Below are 24466 nucleotides of genomic sequence, written 5' to 3' on the forward strand. Positions count from 1 at the left end.
ATCATCTTATACGTCTCAATGAGATCTCCCCTCATTCTTCTAAACTCTAACGAGTACAAGCCTAGTTTATTCAGCCTCTCCTCATAGTTCAATCCCCTCAACTCCGGTATCAGCCTAGTAAACCTCCTCTGCACTCCCTCCAGGGCCAAAATATCCTTGCGCAGGTGCGGCGCCCAAAACTGCACACAGTACTCCAGCTGCGGCCTCACCAATGCCCTATACAGCTGCAGCAAGACCTCCCTACTTTTATATTCAATCCCCCTCGCTATGAAGGCCAGCATCCCATTCGCCTTCCTGACCACCTGCTGCACCTGCAAGCTGGGTTTTTGCGACTCATGCACAAGGACCCCGAGGTCCCTCTGCACCGTCGCCTGCTGCAGTTTTTCGCCACGTAAGTAATAGTCCTTCCTACCATTCTTCCTACCAAAGTGGACCACCTCACACTTGCCAACATTAAATTCCATTTGCCATTTCCTGGCCCATTCGCCCAGCCTATCTAGATCCTTCTGCAGACTCTCCACACCCTCCGCACAATTTGCCTTTCCCCCAATCTTGGTGTCATCAGCAAATTTCGACACCCTGCACTCGGTTCCCTCCTCCAGATCATCTTTATAAATGGTAAATAGCTGAGGCCCCAGCACTGACCCCTGGGGCACCCCACTAGTCACCAACCGCCAATCCGAATAGCACCCATTGACCCCCACTCTCTGCCTCCTATTTGACAACCAATCCTCTATCCACGCTAACACCCTACCCCCAACTCCATGTCCCCTGACCTTCTGCAATAACCTCTTGTGAGGTACCTTGTCAAACGCCTTCTGAAAATCCAGAAAGACCACATCTACCGGCTCTCCTCTATCCACTGCCCTAGACACATCCTCATAGAACTCCAGTAAATTTGTCAGACACGACTTCCCTTTAATGAAACCGTGTTGCATCTGCTCTATCAAGCAATTCCCTTCAAGATGCCTCGCAATTTCCTCCTTAATGACGGATTCTAACATTTTACCTACCACAGACGTTAAACTAACCGGCCTATAATTCCCCGCCTTTTGCCTGGCACCCTTCTTAAACAACGGCGTAACATTAGCCGTTTTCCAATCTTCCGGCACTTCCCCGGAATCCAGCGACGTCTGGAAAATAACCACCAAGGCATCCACTATAACCTCCGCCATTTCTTTCAGAACCCTCGGATGCATTCCATCCGTTCCTGGCGACTTGTCCACAATCAGCCCCTCCGGTCTGTCGAGCACCACCTCTCTAGTAACAGTAATGTCATTAAGACCCTCCAGTCCTACCACCTTTCCATCGCTAACACCCGGCAAATTATTCACGTCCTCCTCCGTGAAGACAGAAACAAAAAAGTTATTCAATACCTTAGCCATTTCCCCATCCCCTACCACTAGGTCCCCCTTCTCATCCTCTAAAGGACCAACGTTCACCCTAGCCAGCCTCTTCCTTTTTATATACTTATAAAAACTCTTGCTATCCTTTTTTATATTAAGCGCTAGCCCAGCTTCATAGTTTCTCCTACCCTCCTTTATCAACTTCTTTGTCAATCTTTGTTGACATTTAAACCTTTCCCAATCCTCTTCTCGCCCACTGCTCTTAGCTACTCTAAATTCCTCCGCTTTTAATTTAACACTTTCCTTCACCTCCTTCGTTATACACGGCTTATTACCTCTCCTCCTACTGTCCTTTTTGACCATCGGAATAAATTTCTGCTGAGCACCAAGAAAGATCTCCTTAAAGATCCTCCACTGCTCCTCAGCAGACCTACCTTCCAACGCGCTCCCCCAGTCCACATTCGCCAATTCTTCTCTCATCCTACGATACTCCCCTCTATTCAAACAAAGGACGCGTGTCCGGGAACCCACTTTCTCCTCCTCCATCTGCACCAGAAACTCCACCATGCAATGATCACTCTCCCCAAGAGGATCCTTCACCACAAGGTCCCTAATTCTACCCGCCTCATTACATAGCACAAATTACATCCACTGTGATTGTGGCCATGGTGCAGCACCTTTCCTCCCCCTCCTCAACTGCACTATCCTCCTCCAGTGACCAGTTCAGTGGGACTTTTGGTCATTCTTGTTAAACTTCGATGTAACTGTTTTTTCACATTTCCATCTCAGCTTTGGGATTCCATGCCACCTCTCCCAGTCTGCCCATTCGGATCAGCTGGACTGGGTCACTGATCTGGTTGGCAGCCTCTACAGCTGGATTGATGTAACCTTGCTACTGTCCCATCTCCTGGGCACAAAGTATTCATAGAATCGCAGTGGTGTGTGCAGTTGATGAAGAGCACAGCAGGAGAATACAGGAGGAGAAAAAGGAGCTAAGTGATTATTTTCTTAATAAGTGCAATCTTTAGAAAAATTCACAAAGCTGTCAGCAATGTGCACCATTGCTACAGAGTTACACACATGTTCTATTTGATTCACTAAAAATGGCCGCAGTGACTGATTTGAGGGAAGATTTAGATTTGTTCAATTTCATCATTCTATCAAATATTTTCAACAAAACCACAAACATTTGAAGTCTTGCTAACAAGGCTCAGACGTTTTGAAAAAAAGCATTTTCTTGTTTGCTGATGACTGTAGTAAATTATATTAACAGTACAAACAAACAATGAAATGATTACATTTGTCATGGAGTTATACAACTAAACACAAGATTAAATGGTGTTCTAAATGTCTGCAAGTTTTTCCCATTAGTTCTTTTAAGTAAAAACAGCCAGCTATGGAGAAGGATATTAGGCAGTTTTACATGTGGTATTCCGTCAGCCATCCCTTCCCACCCAAAAATCTCTAGGGAGTGCACTTGAGCCAACTCCCTCAGACAATACCCTCCCTTATCAGAGCAGACTGCCGTCTGGTTTCCTGTCTCAAACCCACACTTCTGCTTGGGACAAGAATATAACTCCACAGTACAGAACTTTGCTAATTATTTCTACTTTATAAAAAACAGGTTGCATAACATGTTTCTGTTTGACTACGATTGCTACGCTGGTTACAGATACTAATATTTTCATCAGTATATTATAAGTCATACCAACAAACTAACACTTGGTCAATAATAATTTTACATCATTCTTGTTCGCTACATATATACATTTGCCAGAACAATCTGCACTCAATTCTGATGGATTAGATCATTTTTGAATCAGCATACCGACCTCTGTTGGAATACTCAGTTCGTTTCAAATGAAGCTAATTGAATGAAATTCGAGATCTTAAATATTTCATAATTGCCTGATAAAAGAACAAGACTGAACTCCACATTGACCTTTTGAACTGACACTAACACACAACTTGTTACGAATCAATCATTAACTGTTTCAAAATGTTTCCCATCAGAATAACAGGAAAATAGATATATAAATCATTTTCTCTGTCGCCTGACGTACACATCATCAATAGATGAACAAATAAGGCCACTATCCGTATTTTTTTTAAGCTGTGGTACGGAGTGAGAAGCACAGATTGCTATTACAGATAAATGCTTGCACTGTCTACAGTGTAAGGGCTGCTTAACTTGAAATTATTAGAAATACTCTGCAGGCTCACCATCGTCTGAAAAGAGAAAAATTACAAGCCATCTTTCAGGCAGAGATCCTTCATTAGAATTCAAGAGCTACCATAGATTGTGGCACATGAGTCCACCCTTGACATCCAGAAAACTCCTTCTAACAGGGGGGCTCCATTCCAAAAGTGAATTGCTGGTTTGCCCATTTTGAAAAAAAACTAATCAATGTGACACATTTTATTGAATGAATTCTACAAGGATATCTTTAACCACAGTCTAAACACTTTATAAATCATCAAATATGTAGTCTAATCGGCATTCACTGTAAAGGATTCATCAAATCATTCAGATTGTCCCCAAGGTGTGACCATCAGGATCCCACTCTGGATCAAATATGGGGTTTTCAGTTTCAAAATCATCCCTCCACAACAAATCATGTTCCTCGTCACTCATTGAATTGGATATTCTGCGTTCAGAAAAAAAGTCTGACAACAGTTTGAGCATTAATGGCACCAAATAATTTGATAAAGAAATCAAACAAAACATCAAGTGGGCAGTGCACATGTTTCCACACTCTCTCCATCCGTCATTTATTTGGCACGAACATCATCCCCAAGTGGCTTGTTGAGGCAGCTGAACTATGGATGTTAGATCCTTGGGTATGATTGCAATGTGAATGCTATTCTTCACAGGGATCTCTTGATCTCATCAGTTAAATAGGATCTGAACATGTCCTGCACTAATGGCTGCATTCTTTACATACACTACCACGACATCTATTCCACACAATGCTGATCCAAAACATCACACCATCCTCATCCATCCTACTGTTACCAGGGACACGCTCAAAACATCCTGCAGGGAACTTGACTTTTGGCATGACTTTTTCTGAAAATAACAATTTAATTCCATTCTGTCAGCCATGGCAATTACTACCATACATCTTGCCTTCTGTGGTTTTCACTAGAACTGTTTAAATATTTCTGCTCCACAGTTTTGTTACTGGACACATTAAAATCCCTGAATGTTTCATCCATGTTGCCGATGTGACATGATGGGTACTTGTGGTTTGCCACTGTCTGAGAGTGGTAACTTTCTCATTGGCAACTGGTAAATTCAGCATCAAGGTCTTTTAGTAGTTTCTGAGCAATCTTGACCTTCTGCTAGACATTTTCATTCCAGATGACAGCTGTACTAACTAGTTACAGCTCTGAAATCTTTGCTGCACTTAGACTGGGACTTTCCATGCCTGACTGCATAACTTCACAATTTGCGTTGTGTTTCTGGTGATAATGTAATCATCCTGGCGATTTGAGAACACATTTTCATAATTGCTTCTCAAGATTGGACCGGTGGCTGGTCCCAGTTGTCATGATGCGCTGGGTCTTGGGCATCTTCTTCAAGATAGATGCCTTTTTCCATTCTTGCACCAGTTTTGCACGAATACCATATCTGCTTGCTGTAGCAGTTATTTAACGAGTTATTGAATGTTATGACCTTTAGCTTGAAACCAGCTTCACATTCCATTCTGTTTTGCTAGAGAACATCTTTCTGTTCATTATTTGCCATGTGCAATCTACTCTGTGTGGACTTAAACTCATATGCATCCTCATGACAACATGGCCCGTACTGCCGGCCTATACTGTCTGCTTGTTCCCATGCTCCAACTTATATGATCAATAAAACATGCATCACTGGTGAAAAATGGAGGCCGAATATGGTTGCAAGTATAACATTACAGGTGATTAATTACCTGTAGCATTATCTTTACTGTCACTGTGTCAAACCCCTGGAACTCCCTTCCTATAAACACTGTGGATGTACCTGCAACACATGGACTGCAGAGGTTCAAGAAGGCAACACATCACCACCTTCTGAAGGGTAATTAGAAATGGGTAATAACTGCTGGTCTGGCCAGTGACACCCACATTCCATGACAGAATAATATCTTAAAAAGCATGTCCAAAGATGTGCAAGTTAGGTGGATTGACCATGTTAAATTGCTCCTTAGTGTCAGGGGGACTAGCTAGGCTAAATGCATGGTGTTACGGGGATAGGGCCTGGGTTGAGATTGTGATTGGTGCAGTCTCGATGGGCCAGATGATCTCCTTCTGCACTGTAGGATTCTATTAAAAAAATGTCTTAGCTGTAAAGGGGATTGGCTGATACACTGAATATAGGCCTGAACATGATTTGTGGCATTAAAAAAAATGTTTTATGCTGTGCCGATTGCGATCTCATGATCCATGTTAAGTTCCAACAAAGAATTTGATCTTGTAAAGTTAATCTGTCTTTCCCATTTTTGGATGGTGCTAATATCCTTGTAGCATTTACTATATTCCTTATTTCCAGCATTTGATTTCTTTCATCACCAGAAATACGTAAAGTAAAAGTAAAGTAGGCTTGCATTAACACTGTAATGAAGTTACTGTGAAAATTCCTGAGTCACCACATTCCATTGCCTGTTCAGGCACACTGAGAAAATTTAGCATGGCTAATGCATTTAACCAGCATGTCTTTCAGACTGTGGGAGGAAACCAGAGCACCCGAAGGAAACCCACACAGACATGGGGAGAACGTGCAGACTCCACACAGAGTGATCCAAGCCAGGAATTGAACCTGGGTCCCTGGCACTGTGAGGCAGCACAGTCTCTTTTATTCCAATGCTTCCAAATGGGAAAAACAAACATTCTAGATTCTAGCATATGGTAATGTTATTATTCCTTGTGAATGTGGCAATGACATAAGAGCTGGATGACACTATCAGGGGAGGCGATAGCCTAATGGTATTATTGTTAGATATTAATCTAGAAACTCAACTAATGTTCTGGTGACCTGGGTTTGGATCCTGCCACAGCAGGTAGTGAAATTTGAATTCAATTAAAAAAATCTGGGAATTAAGAATCTACTGACGACCATGAAACCATTGTTGATTGTCAAAAAAACCCATCTGGTTCATTAATGTCCTTTAGGGAAGGAAATCTGCTGTCATTACTGGCCTAGTCTGTGACTCCAGAGCCACAGCAATGTAGTTAACTCTGAACTGTTCTTGGGCAACCAGGGATGGACAACAAACGCTGGCCAACCAGCGATGTCCATGTCCCATGAATGAGTTCCAAAAAAAAATTTAGACTGTCAAAACCTGGTCCACTTATTTGTCATATCAAAGATACATGATAGTGTCCTATGGTAGTGTTATGATAGTGCATAACAGCTGGACAATTAAAGAGCAAGGCAAGCTGACTGCCATGTCAAATTAAGGAGAATGCTATTTTTGTATTTTACAAAGTGGCTTTTATTTTGTAATTGATGCAACAATGAGAATAATTTTGTGTCAGCTCCTGATCTGACTCTGTAACAGTCACTGGGGTTTAACAATCCATGAAGAATAACTGGAGTACAGTGCCAGTAATGAAGAGGTCATGTGGATATTCATGATAGTATAAGTTTAAGCAGAGTTCTCTCTCGGTTTGCAGTATGGACACACTGTCCTGTGCTCTTATATGTTCAAAGGTCATCTGGTGGGAGCAGCTTCTTGCTTGTTTTTAAATTTACATGAGTGTTCTGAGTTTCCCTATTGCTGTAGTGAGGAGACTGTGCACTTGCAACTGTCAAAATGGCAATTCAATGGATTTAGTATTCAATCAGTTAAACGTTTCAATGAGCTAAACTTCTTAAATTGATCAAAGCATAATAATGTATGATCTTTTGTCTCCTCAAGGCATTGTGCCTACCATAAGCAAACTAAAGCTACTCCAATGTAAGAGTGGTTGTTGGTGCCACTAGCTCTCATGGTGTGGTCTCCTGAAGCCAGAGGAAAACCCAGAGTGAACGGGTTCACTAGTAAGACCCTTTCTTTTCATATCAGCTTGCCTAAACAGAATGAGTGCATTCACTCTGGGACTGATGCAGGTTATACAGGATGCATACATCAAGAACTGCTTGTACAGATACCCCAAAAAAATGGATGTGTGAACAAAGATAAAGCCAAATTAAGAGATCTTCATGAAAAGTAGCTTGGTTGTGTATTAGTAATAGATGCAACACAATCATTCCGACATAATAAAGTATGACCTAGGAGGAGGTAATCAAGACAGCGCACCTACCTTGTCTCTTCACTGAATTAATGTCCCTTTCTTAAATTCTTCCTGGAAAAAGAAACAATCAGAAAATGTTATTATTTCAATAATAATAACGCAGAAAAGTTCGTTTAAAATAAAATTAGAAAAAAAAAATCACAAATACTTCGCGTCACAAATCTGACTTACAACAACAGGATACCTCCTTCGTTTGTCTCAACTCTCAGAGTACTAGGTACATTCACTTTTGTGTCAGAAGGAAAATAACTGCACAGCAATACTTGATCATCTAGTTTAAATTCAAATTGTAAACTGTTATCTCATGAAAAGCTTCAACTTTCCTGACTGGAAACAACCAGGCTGAAGTAACCACCAGTCACAGAGCATGTCAATAGATAATGGCTCTGGGGGAAGGAAGGGGCTGGGGGGTGGGCTGGGACAGGGCTGCAACTCCTCTGGTAGAAAACAACCTAAACAGGAAAGAACATTGAAATAGCACTTGGAATGCATGACGCAAACCTCAGCCTTGAAACAAAGAGCAGGAAACCGCTCTGGCTGGCTGAGGTGGAGTGAAACCAGGGAGAGGCATTTACACATTCTAAACAGCCTTATTTACATGGGCAGCTGGGCCAGCTAGGGTCAGGTGGTTTTTGAGGAAATGATCATTGGCTGCTTGCCATTTATATGCTGACTGACATCGATGTGTTCTTTAGTTAGGAGAATGATTCTTTTAAACATTTAATCCAGTTTTAACCTGTTTTCTTGAGTTTGCTACTGTTTGCACACATGAACAAGTGACACCTTATGGGGATACAGATCTTTTTTAAAGAAAACAGATCCTCTTTTATTTGATACAGCTCAGTTAAACCTTGTCCACAATTCCTGGGACTGAATGAATCCTTTTTTTCACAAGGTAAAATATTATCGCTTCTGGTGCCAGTACGCAGCGCTGGCATGAATCTGGGTTGTTGAAAACAATCAGGTGTTTATGAACATTATTTACAGGGCCTGTGAAATTCCTCATTTCTCCAAAATATGGATTAAGTCCTTGGGCTTTCTCTTTAGGGTCAAAACTATAGTTCCTTCACTGTAAACATCAAAGCACAAAGACAGTTATATTAAACGAGTATTATCGAGTAATACGAACCTTTATATCACTCCCCATGTTAGGTTCTTTGTCATTGTCACTAACACAGAATAACAAACAAATATTTTTGTAGATTGATTTCCTTATCTCCTGCAGGTTTAATCGTGGAAATCTACATCAGGTACAGTTACCATTTTTAAAAAAAAATCAAACTAACAAGTTGGTCAATGTCATAGGATTTATAAGACTTTAGACTTTATGTATGAATTTGGACCACCCGAATTTATTACTGTCCCTTAACAAGCCAGTAAGAACAAAGAGCTTACCTAAACTGCCAGGGAATACAAGCACTTCCCCCACCAGATACAACTATATTTAAGCGTCTAGCCTCCTCCCTCAGCCTGTTGCCAGTCAGCCCAGTCACGCCCTTATGGCTGTTAACACCAGCAAGTTAAATATTTGGCACAAGTTACAATATGACATTCTGAAAGCACAGAGCAGAAAATTCAACACCGAATCGGTATGAAGTGTTTCTTTCTTTAAAAGGGTAGACCATTTTGAGTGTGAATTTGGACAAATTAAGTATACATGATAAATATTCATGAGATGGATATATTAGTTTTACTTTGCATTGATCCAAGTCAAAACATTTAGTGTTTATCACTAGTTACCTCCACACCTTTCATTGATTTGACCTGTAGAGGGAACCAGTTTTGCATTGAATATTATTATATCAGCTTATAGTCAAGTGCCTTTCAAAACATATGATTCCTACAGAGATTATAAACTGAGGGCAAGTTACATGGGAGTCATCTCTACTTACTACGTTAGTGAAGCTGCACACTTAGCTCAACTCAAAGTTATCAGTGGGTCTCTTCGGTTTTACTTGTGAATGTGATGGATAGTGTTTTATATGTTTTATTTCGATGTATTCAAAGAATTTTTGAATTGCTTTGTTTCACTGAGCTGTCTTGCGCACAGGGCTTTGAGACCTATATGTTGAGATGTCTTTGAAACATTGGTATTTGAAACATTTATCCTCAGACATTTCCATCTATAAAAAAGTGGAAGAATACAGATATAGGTTAAGAATTTGGAGACTAGTAACTTAAGACATTTTTATTTTTTGGGTACGGTCATGAGTGTTTGGAAGAGATTTTTTATTGTGGGAGCAACAATGTTGCTTTGTAAGGGAGTGAGTACTGACCATGCAGTTTTGGTGGCTAATGGAGTTAGGCAAACATGACTTAACACTGTACTTTCTCTTAAGAAATTATTGTGTGATAACTGAACCCTCAACATAATTTTCTCAATACACTTATTTAAATATCAAAAGCACACTAATATCAAATATTTGGTGCCTTCAAAGCAGAGAATTATTCATAAATTTTAAAGGAATGTTTTAATCAAATCACTTCATTAACCAAAGAGTTAGAAAAAAACAGTTCCTGATGGACAACACCCATCCTACACCGCCAGTGGCAATGCACTTGATGCCAACTACTGGTAAGATCTGGTTATTAGTCAAAGTTTAACTCTATGTAAGTGCACAGTTTTGAGTGATTTCAAATCTTGCCAGGGAAGCACTAAAGCAGTAGAAAAGTAGTCAGACAAGGGGGTGAAGGATTCAGGTGTTGCTAACATTCAAACCGCACTTCTTTCCTATCAGCTACCCTCCCCACAACTATATATGATCCCCCCACCCCATTATATATGATCCCTAGTATTTTCTTACGGGAAGAATTGAATATCAGCTACTAGAATGAACTTTGATATAACAGTCGCAAAATGCTGCACCAAATCACTCTTTCAACCATACACCCCACCCCCCCCCCCCCCCATAAGAACATAAGAACCCCCCCTCCACCCATACCAGCATGGAGCTGGAAACAAGGATGGTATCACTTCACAGCTCCATCACAACAATGCTGTTTGCACATGTACAGGGCAACTGCCCAAGACCAGTTTTTCTCCATTGTCTGTGAGAACATAGTGGGATCCCAAAAGAAAACAAAACCCAAGTAATAAACTGAGAAAACAACTGTGGCTGTGATCCATATTTACAGAAATGTTGAGAGATTTCTGACTTAAGTTCCTTTGGGTAATTTGTTTTGCCTCTGGTCTGTGGAACCCATAGCAAGCACCCTGTGTGAAAATCATAGTCTCCAGCTTTGTACTTTGCTCCACTGCAATTTTAATTTATTGAACCATGGCCTATAAAGAGGCCTTGTGCTGAAAATTTAAACCACTCGGGGAGAAGGCATGCATTAATTTAGACTTGTTTAGACTTCTCTCTCGTGCCATGCCATACTCATTTGTCAATAATCCAGACCTGGTTTTTGCATACAGTGAAAAGTATTGTTTCTTGCACACTACACAGACAAAACATACCATTCATAGTCTACATAGGGGAGAAAGAAAAGGGAGGGTGCAGAATGTAGTGTTACGGTCATAGCTAGGGTGTAGAGAAGGATCAATATTGCGCAAGAATAGAAAAGCAGAATATTTTTTGAAAGGTGTGAAGTTTGTAAATGTTGTTCAGGGGGCCTCGTGTACTCCTACAAAGAATACATAAAATAGGTGCAAGTACAACAAGAAATTAGCAAAACAAATGGCACTGGCAAAGAGTCATGCAGACTTGAAACATCTATTCTGTCTCCCCAGATGCTATCAGGCCTGCTAAGATTTTCCAGCATTTTCTGTTTTCGTTTCAGATTCCAGCATCCACTGTATTTAGCTTTTAAAACAAATGGCATGTTGGTCTTTAATGCAAGAGGTTTGGAGCACAAGAATGAAGAAGTCTTGTACAGGGTTTTGGTGGGCCCATATCTGGAATACAATGTGCAGTTTAGATCTCCATATTTAAGGAAGAATATACTTGTAATAAAAGGGGAATTGTATTGCAGTGGATAGCATTCCTGCCTGAGTCAGAAGCTCTGAGTACAAATCCCAACTGTTCCCTTCCTGTTGGTGAACACTTCAGTGGTCATGGGCATTCGGCGTCTGATCTTCGGGTAAGCATTCTCCAAGGCGGCCTTCACGACACACGACAACGCAGAGTCGCTGAGCAGACACTGATAGCCAAGTTCCGCACACGTGAGCACAGCCTCAACCGGGATCTTGAGTTCATGTCACACTATCTGTAATCCCCATGACTTGCCTGGGCTTGCAGGATCTCACTTACTGTCCTGTCTGGAGACAATACATATCTCTTTAACCTGTGCTTAACCCCTTCTTTACTCACATTGTCTGCATCTTTAAGACTTGAATAGCAGGTTAGCTGTAAAGACTTGCATTCTAATCAGTATTCTGTAAACTGTGTGCCCTTCTCTGATCAGAAACTTCCACACATCTGACGAAGGGACACTCTTTCTGAAAGCTTGTGGGATTACTATCAAATAAACTGGTTGGACTCTAACCTGGTGTTGTGAGACTTCTTACTTCAAATTCCACACCAGGATGTGATGGCCAAGGAAAATGCATTCTTAATGTGGCCAAACACATTGATTATCAACCTGCAAACTCTTCCAACACATGCCAACGGAGGGTGGTAATAGCAGTGAGATTCCTGGTCAGCCATAGGATGGAGAAATATTGGAGCTTCTACCATAGATGAAGACTAGAACATGTATGTGAAAGTGCATGCTGCCATAGCTGCACAGAGTCTGAGTGAACACACCACACCATACTTGCATTGGAGGCAAGACAGCAAATGTTACTTGATTGACCCATGGGATGAAAGGATTGAACGATGATGAGAAGCTGAGTAAATTGCCTCTATATTCTCTGGCATTTAAATGAACAGGAAATGATCTCATTGAAACAAACGGGATTAGAAGGTCTTGAGGGGGTAAATACTGAGAGGTTGTTTTCCCAATTGGGGAATCTAGAACAGTTTCAGGCTAAGGGGTCAATCATCTAGGACTGAAATGAGGAGAAATTACTTCACTCAAAGGGGAGTGAATCTTTGGAGCTCTCTACCCAAGAAGATTGTGGATGCTCCATCATCGAATACAATCAGATACCAGGAATACAAAGAATATGGGAAGTGGGAGTGGAAAATGGATTTGAAGTCCAAGGTTAGCCATGATCAAAGTAAATGGGGGAGCAGGCTCAATGTACAGTCTTCTCGTGCCCATATTTCTTATGTTATGTTTTTATTAACCCTTTCAATCCCAGGGTCCCTGGCAGAAACCAGTTTGCATCTGTGAAACCTTAAGACCTGAGAATCCCAGAATGTGCAAGCAAAAACATGATTACTACTAAACAATGGACACCAAAACAGGGTTAGCATATTGTTACACAGATATTTATAAAACACAGTTTTTAAAGAGGTTTACAGATTGAATACAGTGAACTTATTGAGGTCCACAGTGCAACACGTTGCATTAATATATACGTATTTAACATTGCAAACGACCCCAAGAATTAATAGGACCCAGGCACAAGCAAAATTTGAGATGGAATCCCACAGGAAATGTTAGGACTGTTATTCATAAACTTGGTCAAGTGGTATGTTTTAAGGTCGGTCATAAATAGAAGAGGTATTAGATGGGGATTGGAGAAAAGTATTTCAGCAACTGAAGGCAGTCAATTATTCTGCAAATATAAGGGAGTACAAAATGGGGCTTCTTTATAATTGTTACTTAGTATCTTGTATTAGTGTCTGATTTGCACACATTTTCTCACAACTGAATCAGTCATGTCCTTGAGACTAGTTTAGTTTACAGAGCGAAATCAGAATAATGTAGCTGAACAATTGCAAAGCAAATACAGAAACTCATGATGGGCTCTACACAAATTTTTAAACAACTACAGAAACTTACTAAAAGCATACATCACACAGTCAATGCTGCTCAATATTATTATTGAGGTTTCTCTGGAAAGACAAGCCATGCCTGTTCATACCAGTGGAAAGCTAGAGGCTCTTCAAACAAAATATTACACCATGACACTGGGCACAACAGAATCACCCATAATGTGTACATGTCACAGATACACGCAAGATGTCAATGCTCTTTCCTACAACTTCACCCAAGTGGAAACAACCCATTAATGGAGTGACATACTATAGATTCCAAAACTTAATGCCTGACTTCATCAAGTTCCAGAATGGACTGAGTTATTAAAGTATGGTTTGCCGCAATTATTGAGCAGCCTTTACATTTTCAGCAGTTTCACAACACAGCTGAAGGAGCATTCACCAACATGATCATCAGCTCCTGGTTCCACTCTTGTAGATTTTGCTGATCTTAGACAGAGTGGAGGAGATATGTCCTGTCAGGGACCCAATCCTTCAACACTCATTATGCCATTTTGATAATTTCTATGGGGCTGTAACTACTGCTGATTCACAGAACATAGCAGCATGGTGGTTAGCACTACTGCCTCACAGCTCCAGGGACCCAGATTCAATTCCGCCTTGGGTGACTGTGTGTGGAATTTGCCTGTGTTTGCATGGGTTTCCTCCCACAGTCTAAAGATGGGCAGATTAGGTAGATTGGCCATGCTAAATTGCCCTTTAGTGTCTAAAGATGTGTAGGTTAGATAGATTAAGCAAGGGAAATGGGTGGGGTTATGGGGATAGGATGGGGTAGAGTTAGTTTATTTATTTGTGTCACAATTGGCTAATGTTAACACTGCAATGAACATAAGAATATAAGAACATAAGAAATAGGAGGAGGAGCAGGCCATCTAGCCCTTCGAGCCTGCCCCGCCATTCAATAAGATCATAAGTTACTATGAAAATCCCCTAGAGGGCCCAGCTAAGTTATTCTGTCAGAGAGTCAGTGCAAACTTGATGGGTCGAATGGCTTCTTCTGCACTATACGGATTTTATGATTCTGTGAACTAAACTAGAAGGCATGAGTAGGAAGACGAACAAAGTGGGGCAGTTGGAGGGTGAGCAGATTAAATCAATTATTTAGTCTTATTTAATTGGAGTAAATAAAGCATGTCTGAATCCTTAACTATAGTATAACAGTTTATTCTCACTCAATCTATTTCTACATTAAGTTTTTCTTCTTGTGTAACAGGTTTGAAGTGTTATTTAATGTAGTAATGTCATGCTTTGCCTTAACCTCACTATTAATCAGAGCTACTAATCAATTAATCAGATTGTATAAACAAATGCTAAACTGGACTCACCTGTAGTAAACCAACAATAAGGAAATACATTTTTAATTCACCATTATCATTTACATTGATGGCATGTGTTAACCTCTTTTAGCATACCTCAAAAGGTGGCAATTTGTTATTGAACTAGACTCTGTTTCTTCGCACAATTTATTTTTCTTTTCTCCACATTGCTTAATGCACTGAATCTTTCTGGGAGTCAGTTCCACAGGCAGCAGCAGCAGTCCTTTTGTAAACTGTCCAACAGACTATTCTTACTGTGAGAGCCTGAGGCAATAAGGACTGATTTCAACTTGGCCCCCCTGCCAGAAGCAGGCCTTAGTGAAATTAAAATTTCTGTTGTGAACTCACTACCTGCTTCACTGTCATATTCCAGGCCTTGTGCTTGGTTCGACCCGCAAGAACTGTCTAAATTAGATGGCAACTTCAGAATTGAATGCAATTTAAAATCCTATGTTGAATATACATTTGGTTAATTTCAAAGGACAACTGGGCAGATATATACATGCAAAGGAAGAGATCCCAAAAAAGCAGGTGAGATATGATTTTTATGGTGCCAGGTGGAGCAAGCGTGCTTCCCCAAGGCTTCATAAGAATAACATAGCTATTGCCACCCTCTGCTCCACCCTCCGTAACTGGTTCCCTCCCACCAAGACATTGGATATTGCTCCGGCCTCTAGCGTGCAGCGCACTGGCAGTTTAGTAATGAGGTCGCACCCTTGAGATGCACTTTGCCTTCTATCTGGTTAAAGTTGTAACAGGATATGGAGTAAGGCAGGTGGGTAGAGTTAAGATACACATTAGCCAGGATTTCACTACATAGTAGAAGAGGCTTAAAGGGCTGAATGGCTCCAAAACCATGTATTTTAAACCTCCACAGCAACGACTTCTGCGTCATGGGGAATATTTGGAAGCATGCAGTGGGTAATAATTATACAGAAATCTAGATCAAACTGTTCATCCCCTTTTAGCTAAAGATTAACCCTTTGAAAATTAAAAGGGCAATTCAACTCTACACTTTTTTTAAAAAAAGAGTATTCAATAAAATCTACATTAAGTGTACAAATCTTCATAAAGTGTTTGCCAACAAAGACATTAATCCCCAGACAAATGTTATCAAGATTCTGCCCCTTTGAAAAATAAATCACAGAATCAGGCCATTCAGCCTGCTGTGTCTGTGCTAGCTCTCTGAAAGAGCAATTCACTCAGTTCCACTCCTCTGCCTTTTCCCACTACCTATGCAAGTTTTCTCTCTTCAAGTACTATTATTCCTTTACATTTTCTATCTGTATTGAGTGTATCTTGCAGATGATGTACGTACAGGTGTTCAAAACATAGAATTCAATGGATAGATGCAGTTACGTGGAAAAATGGTTGTAGGAGAAAAATGTGACAAAATGAGTAATAGTGAGACTCAGAGCCGACCCAGCATCGAACCTCTTTCACCTGAGTTTGGGCGGAGTCTCGGGTTAAATGAAATGATCATCACTCGCTCGAGTGGATCCTTGACGTACTAAGAATCTTTCCATTACAAGATCAGAATAGATCAAAACTGAAATATTTTCACATTTGACCATGTCACATTTGACAGAACAGCAAAAAAAAACCCCCAACAAATATCAGGAAGGTAAGCGCTGAGAAAAAGCTGACCATTTCATTGTTACTTTTAGACTCACCACAGGGTTTTGACATTAGTAATCAGTGCCACATCTTTTTTATGTGGTCCCCCCCTGAAGCTCTTCGATTGAGTGCAGGACAAGGCACCTCTTCACAATGACTATACAGATAGAGATCTCTAGTTACCTTTTCACACACCAGCACATTACACATTATTATTACTTACCTGGCTCACTCTTATCACCCATACCACAAAATCTTGTTTTTAGCTAAACATGTCCAAATAATTGAAAGACAGCTATATTTCTCTTTGGTGCAAGTGATCAGACAAAAGCTGCGACTTGATATATGTTAACCCTGCAATTCTGCCTGGATGTGGCTCATTTATGATATTCCAAATAAGAATAGCTGCTTACAGCAATAGACTTTGTGTACATTATTAAAGCTTTGTTTTTTAACTAAATCTTTGTTTTGTGTGTTTCTTTTTGGCATAAGAATTCACATTATTTCCCTTCGGCCAGTTCAGTTAATCTGTCAGATTGACTTCTTTCTCCTCCTGGATATATAGTGAGAGGACTATCACTAAGGAAAAATAAATGACTTAGATACCAGGCAGCAACAGATGAGTAAACAAGCTGGAGCTTCATACATTATGCAATAGGAGCCTCGCAATATATAGACAAAAATTTAGGACACCTGATAAAATTAAATGGATACGAATGTGAATAGATGAAAGTTTGAGAGAGGGAGCCAGTTGTGAGAAAGAGATAAAAAAAGAGTCAGAGACAGAAATACTGGGAGAAAACCCGATTATAACTGGGTAGGAATAGGGAATATCTTCACACTGGCCCTCTATTCACTTCCACCAACAACTGAATTACAGTTTGTAGATTTCAAAACATTTCAAACAAACCACACACACCATTGCATATTAATCTGTCACTGAGCACATTAACAGTATGCTTTCAAAGTAAAACTTACTTGTCTCAGCTTAGTAAATTGCCCACTGTTGTCCTCGATTTGAAGTCAAACACTCTGCTTTCTCTCTCCCTTTGAGAATGTAATGTGAATCCTACTGCCCTGAACACTGCCAATACCCTCTGCAATCACATGACCACCCAAATTTAGGGCGGGCCCAAAGGGGGAAGGGTGGAGTTATAAAAGCTTTGGACTCTACTCCTAACACTTTTATAATCATAGTACAACTATTTATAATTCATAAACAGAACTCAAAAAATTAACTTCATCTCATAGTGCCAGTTTACTGAGGGTAAAATGAGCAAGCTTCTGGATCCACTGTAAAGAATATCTTAAATGTATTTGTGGAAGTTGACATTGCACAAAAGTGAGTTTGAAGGAGGGAGGAAAATTATAAATGTGGTCAGTAGTCCTTTTTTGTATGCTTATAAATCCTGTTCGAGCCAGAAAATGCAAAGAAGCGTTAAGCCAGCAGGTTCAGTGAGAGGCTATTGAGGTTTTGCTGAAATGCTGTGTTAAAAGACTGGAGCTGTTGATGGAGGCCTGCCAAGATTTTTGTGCAAAGCCTGACTAGAAGATTGCCAACAAAGCAAGCGGAGAAGAATTAACATTGACTGAATATTGGGTCAGTCCAGAAAGTTGAATGTGCAGCAAAGAAGAGGTTGTTTTTTTCAGTGAATTTTTACAGTCTGGAATGTACTATCTGAATGGATGGTGGAAGCGGATTCAATATTATCTGTTAAAAAGAGCATTGGACAAGCATACTATTGCGGCTACTGGAAATCTGAAATAAAAACAGAAAATGCTGGAAAACCTTAGCAGGTCTGGCAGCATCTGTGGAGAGAGAAAAACACAGCTAACATTGGGAGCCATTTTCCATGGACATGGATACAGCTTTGGATGCGTACACAATAAGCAAAAAAGTGACAATGTTCTGTTTTACATTTGTCACATTTCATATGGGATGTGGCATGCTAATTAATAAACAGCTTAATCCTGTTTGATCATCAGTTCTCTTAACCAGATACATTGATACTTGTTCTGATATGGCAGCCTTCTTTCACTTCTTCAACATAGTGTTTTGATGAAATCCAAAACCTTGGTCAGAATTCTCAGGCCGTTCACACTGGTGGGATTCTCCAGTCCTGCTGGCAGCGCATCCCTGCCTGTGGGTTTCCCGCCGACATGTGATGACATCAATGGGAATTCCCATTGACAGTGGCAGGACCAGAGAATCCTGCTGCTAGCAAACAAACGTGCCAACTCCCGCCAGCGGGAAACACACAGTTTGGAGGCTGGAGAATCTTGCTCCTTGCATCAAAAGCAATAAATGGTCTCGTGTCTGGTGTGAGATTGCAGCCTTCCCATGTCTGCCTTCTCCTGACTTTATTGATTTTGCCGATAACTCTGAACTTCACGTTTACTCTCATTACAGAAAGTGTAGTGATGAAATTTGCATCTGCAACAGAGAGGGCTGTGAGGACAGAAAAGGATAAGAGAGACAAAGCTACATTAACACAACTTTTATTCTGCACTCTTGGATGAAGTGTTGGAATTCATGCAAAGTTTTCACAACCTACTTGCATTCATGTAAAGCAAAGGAAGGCAGGACTTCTCAAATGGTAGCAAAAGGCTCCTATTACCAGCATGATAGATTGTAAATAGCTGACAAAATTATTCATTCTAATGGAGAATGTTTTGAGATAATGACTTACTGGATTGAGGAAGGATTCTCTCTTCCTGGGTCTCTATCCCTACTGACGTAGTTTGTGTTCAACAGCATTCAATTGCAGTCATTTGGCATCAATTGCTCTTGAAAGCAACCATTTAGCTATCATTTAACATTACTAGCATTGTAACTCACATTAAGTAATCAATTGCCCCAATCACAACGCTCAGACATTTTCAATTAGCAACATTGCTCAAGGATTCCGGCACCAAAAACAATCAGAGTTTATTTTCCATGTGTCCGAATTTCCATAACTTCAAACTTCCTAACATCAAGTGAAATTTAGAAAAAACAGACTTGGCTTCAATGTAAGTTTTAACAAGCTAGTTATGTGCTTTTCTTTATAACTTACAGTGCAGCACAGCAGTTCCTGACTACACCCATGCCCAGCTCCCACCATGTCACAAACACAAAAATTGCAGCAGTTTGTGCGCTAACGACCCTCACCCCCTCCAGAGAGTTTTCTACCTGAATACCCATGATCAATTTTCTCCCCTGATCTCTTCCCCCTACCCCTCCCTCTCCATCTATCTCTCCCTCACCCCTCCCTCTTCATGTCTCCCTCTCCAATCATCTGTCGCCCACCCTCTCCACCTCTCTCTCCCCAACCCTCCCTCTCCATGTCTCCCTCCTCCCATCCCTCCCTCTCCCTCCCCTCCATGTCTCCCTCCCCCCACCCTTCCCTCTCCACCTCTCTCTCCCTCATCCCTCCCTCTCCACCTCTCTTCCTCCCCCACCACGTCTCGCCACCTGTCCCTTCCCCACCTCTACCTTGCCACCTCTCCATCCTCCACCCCACTTTCTTAGCGAGAGCCCAAATTTCCATGTTTGGCAGGGGCCCAAGGCAGTGGAGGGAGAGAGGTAGCTGTGAGATTGGAGTGAAGGGGGAGGAAAGAGATGGCAGGGAGTGTGGGCAAGCGTTTGGAGGCTGGAGGAAGAAAGGGTGGGGTAAGAGTTTATGAGGGTGTAAGAATTAATAAAGAACAGATGGGGATTTTGTAGGTGCTCTCTATATACTGTATTATGGAAAGATATTTTGTTTCAAATGAAAAAGCTGAATAAATTCCAATATTATTTAAATAATTGTTTTCCTTATGTTTTTCAATGCAGGTGCTGAATGATAGTTTTAAATGCATTGAATAGTTTTATATGCACTGAAAAGCTTTGTGTGCATCCAGTGCCTTTGAGCATCTTCTGCCATTTGATGTTAAAGCTGACAAAATGCTGCTGATCTGCAATCAAGCTCATTCCAAAGTAGAATATTTGTTGTCAAATGATTTCTGATGGTTACTGAGCGCATTGAGCACAAAAATGACAGCAAAGTTTCAGGGTAAGGATGTTTCACAATGTCTCAGGTTTTGGTTGGGAAAAGTCCTCAGTAACAATGTCACAGATTAACTAATTGAAAACAGTGTCACACAGTCAGGCTAAAGCTGCAGTCTGCTGTTGCTGAAAATACCCACTATACCACAAAGGCGAATGTTAGTCAACCTCCTTGACTTCAGTTCCAAATGGGATGGGCAATAAATGTTGGCTAGCCAGCAACGCCCATGTCCCACAAATGAATTGAGAAAAAGTACTCCCCCTACCAATCCTGACTGGGATTTTGGTTGGGAACATAGAGCTAAATTGAATTATAGTAATTCCAACACCATAGGACTAGACCCAGTTCCTGCTGATACGTACCTCATGAGGCCTTTAAGCCAAGCTGAAAATAGGTTAGTTATCGTGACCAATCATGAACCTTTCAGAGATTTGAAAGACAGATTTATCAGCAATGGTCACAGCCCAGTGAGAAGACAGTGCGACGCTGAGACATCAATGTCAACAGGTATCAGGTCAAAACCTGGCAACCCAGCCTAAGAAAGGGCAAAGGCTACACTGGAACATGTGGATAATAAGCTGAGTGAGTACACAGATGAAAGCTAGAAGGGGTGAGCAAGACAGGAATGTAAGCTGTCCAGAGATAGTGTGGAGACAGAGAGAATCTGAAAGGTGATCTCGTCACTTTCTATCAGAACAGTTGGAACTTCAAGAAGCAAACTTAATAAAAGGAAAGAGTGATGCAAGGGTTAAACTACAGAAAGAATATGAACATTAGCTTCTTGAGAGAACATAAAGGATTATGATCCTTTTGATTCTTTCAATGTTTGGTGTGTTTTTCTAACAACCAGGCTCCTCCTTTCCCCCAGCTAGGTAATTTCTGATAGCTGATTGATGACTGAAAGCTTTTCCACTCACAGTTATCTAACATTGCAACTCACCCAAGGGCTGTTTTTAAAGCTATCCACCTTGTAGAAACTGAGAGGTTCAGCTGTCTAAACCAACCTGGCTCCCTCTCTCTTTGATCTTAACCAGCTCTTCTGAGTATAGGCAGCAAAGGTGTGAGACCGCCTGAGTCCTTGTTAAATGTGAAGATTGAAATCTCTGAATGGAGGCTGCTGCTTTAAGATGAGCCCTCATAAGAAGAAGATCAAAAAGCGAAGAAGTTCCTTTCTAAGATAAACTCTTTGCTTTACTTTTGGCGGACCAGCAACAGCAGCAGTGCTGCTACTCCAACCCCAAAAGGAACGGTTTGTTTTCCCTGCCTGCACTCCAGCTTCCTTCTCTCCTACAAAACCTCAGCTCAGGGCCAGACTGCATGCCAAAGTTGTGAGCAGTGTAGTTGAGCCTAATGTAAAGGTCATGAAGGGGAGATAAAGTCATTGTTGAAGATTCAGAGTTTGTGGCTAGTGTGATGATAGTGTGCTGTTGCCGTATTTTTTTTAATGTTTAAGAAGACTGTTTTAAAGTTCAGTTTTTTTCTACAGGCAGTTAGTATGTGTGGAGGGAATGCAGCTCAGATGCTGAGAGAGTAGGATAATCACCCATTTTAGCTATGTAGTGTTAACTTAGTAGAGAGCTAATTTTTTTTCATTATAGATGAAGTTTTCCCCTGGTGTTTTTGATTAAGTTGAAGGAAAGGGTCATGTGATAATGTGGTTAATGGGAGGAGCTAGCCATATAGCAGAGAAAAATAGCTTTCAGTTCAGGCTGGGATGAAAATCAAAACCTCTCTGAAAGCTTCAAGACTGTGCCCACACCTTAGAGCAAGTACATTCATGGTTGTTAACTGCATTAAAGTGCTATTTGAGTCTGTAAGAAGAATGCTGCTTATTTGGAACTGAAACAGTGATACACTAGAAATTAGAGTTGTTTCTTCTTACATTTATTTATATATGTTCAATGGGTAATAGTTAACCTGCTTCATTTGTTAGAGTTATAGTTAAACTGTGTTATTAAATAAAGTTTGTTTTACCATTAAAACATTCCTAATTTATCAGTGGAATTACTCCTGAAGTGAAGCATCCTATCCTTATAATATCCTTGATGCCAAAATAGAAAAATTGTTAGGTTCTAGTCTGACATCCTAATGTAATTTTGGATTCTGGTTCAAGACCTAGATCAAAATCAAAGTCTTTATCTGATCTTGCAATGTTCACCTACACAAAATGGTAGTTTGTCTTTGAGATTTGTGTATTGGAGAAAGTGCTGACGCAAAGAGGCAGTAGAAAAATGAACAGTAGATGGCTGTCAGCTACATACATGTGGAACCGATCTCATGGTCTAGGTTTTCATTCTTGGTCAGGAATGCAGATTGGGACATTTCCCTGCTCCCTGATCTGGGAGAAGTTGTTCCAGAAGCTGGGATTTTCATTGCAGGATGGCAGTGTTCTCTGAGAATCAGGCTGGGTGACCCCAGAATAATGCGGAGGCTGCCAGTTGCAGGGATGGGCCTCAGTGCTCCAGCACTGTGTTGAAAAGCATAAAACAGACCTGTAGCCCTCACGTCCCCCACACATTCATAAGAACATAAGAAATAGGAGCAGGAGTAGGCCATCTAGCCCTTCGAGCCTGCCCCGCCATTCAATAAGATCATGGCTGATCTGTCGTGGCTCAGTTCCACTTTCCCGCCCTCTCCCCATAACCCTTAATCCCCTCTCTTATCAAGAACCCATCAACCCGCTTCTTAAAAATATTTAGCGAGGCAGCCTCCACCACTTCAACGGGCAGAGAATTCCAGAGATTCACCACCCTTTGAGTGAAGAAGTTCCTCCTCAACTCCGTTCTAAACTGCCTCCCCTTTATCTTGAGGCTGTGCCCCCTAGTCCTACTGTCTTTTTTGAGCGGGAAGAGTCTCTCCACCTCTATCCTATCCATCCCATTCATCATCTTATACGTCTCAATGAGATCTCCCCTCATTCTTCTAAACTCTAACGAGTACAAGCCTAGTTTATTCAGCCTCTCCTCATAGCTCAATCCCCTCAACTCCGGTATCAGCCTAGTAAACCTCCTCTGCACTCCCTCTAGGGCCAAAATATCCTTGCGCAGGTGCGGCGCCCAAAACTGCACACAGTACTCCAGCTGCGGCCTCACCAATGCCCTATACAGCTGCAGCAAGACCTCCCTACTTTTATATTCAATCCCCCTCGCTATGAAGGCCAGCATCCCATTCGCCTTCCTGACCACCTGCTGCACCTGCAAGCTGGGTTTTTGCGACTCATGCACAAGGACCCCGAGGTCCCTCTGCACCGTCGCCTGCTGCAGTTTTTCGCCACGTAAGTAATAGTCCTTCCTACCATTCTTCCTACCAAAGTGGACCACCTCACACTTGCCAACATTAAATTCCATTTGCCATTTCCTGGCCCATTCGCCCAGCCTATCTAGATCCTTCTGCAGACTCTCCACACCCTCCGCACAATTTGCCTTTCCCCCAATCTTGGTGTCATCAGCAAATTTCGACACCCTGCACTCGGTTCCCTCGTCCAGATCATCTATATAAATGGTAAATACCTGAGGCCCCAGCACCGACCCCTGGGGCACCCCACTAGTCACCAACCGCCAATCCGAATAGCACCCATTGACCCCCACTCTCTGCCTCCTATTTGACAACCAATCCTCTATCCACGCTAACACCCTACCCCCAACTCCATGTCCCCTGACCTTCTGCAATAACCTCTTGTGAGGTACCTTGTCAAACGCCTTCTGAAAATCCAGAAAGACCACATCCACCGGCTCTCCTCTATCCACTGCCCTAGACACATCCTCATAGAACTCCAGTAAATTTGTCAGACACGACTTCCCTTTAATGAAACCGTGTTGCGTCCGCCCTATCAAGCAATTCCCTTCAAGATGCCTCGCAATTTCCTCCTTAATGACGGATTCTAACATTTTACCTACCACAGACGTTAAACTAACCGGCCTATAATTCCCCGCCTTTTGCCTGGCACCCTTCTTAAACAATGGCGTAACATTAGCCATTTTCCAATCTTC

At 41.4% G+C, this 24466-nt stretch overlaps 1 protein-coding gene across 5 annotated transcripts in view; it reads right to left on the reverse strand.

The window, feature by feature from the left end:
* Positions 1-17537, reverse strand: part of LOC145343059 (Krueppel-like factor 3) — a 92374-nt gene extending 74837 nt beyond the window's left edge. For 3 of the 5 annotated variants that reach the window (XM_080188882.1, XM_080188861.1, XM_080188872.1), the window contains exons 1-2: positions 17428-17537; positions 7635-7676 (exon numbers count right to left, since the gene is read on the reverse strand). The gene's annotated coding sequence lies outside the window, so the exon portion shown is untranslated. Of the gene's footprint in view, positions 1-7634; positions 7677-7796; positions 7917-17427 lie in introns of those variants that run through there. The other 2 variants (XM_080188892.1, XM_080188902.1) reach the window with 1 other exon arrangement.
* Between the last annotated feature and the right edge of the window lie 6929 nt (positions 17538-24466).

Source organism: Carcharhinus amblyrhynchos, chromosome 1, assembly GCF_965287045.1.
Source record: "Carcharhinus amblyrhynchos chromosome 1, sCarAmb.v2.hapA, whole genome shotgun sequence".
In the NCBI taxonomy this organism is placed as follows: domain Eukaryota; kingdom Metazoa; phylum Chordata; class Chondrichthyes; order Carcharhiniformes; family Carcharhinidae; genus Carcharhinus; species Carcharhinus amblyrhynchos.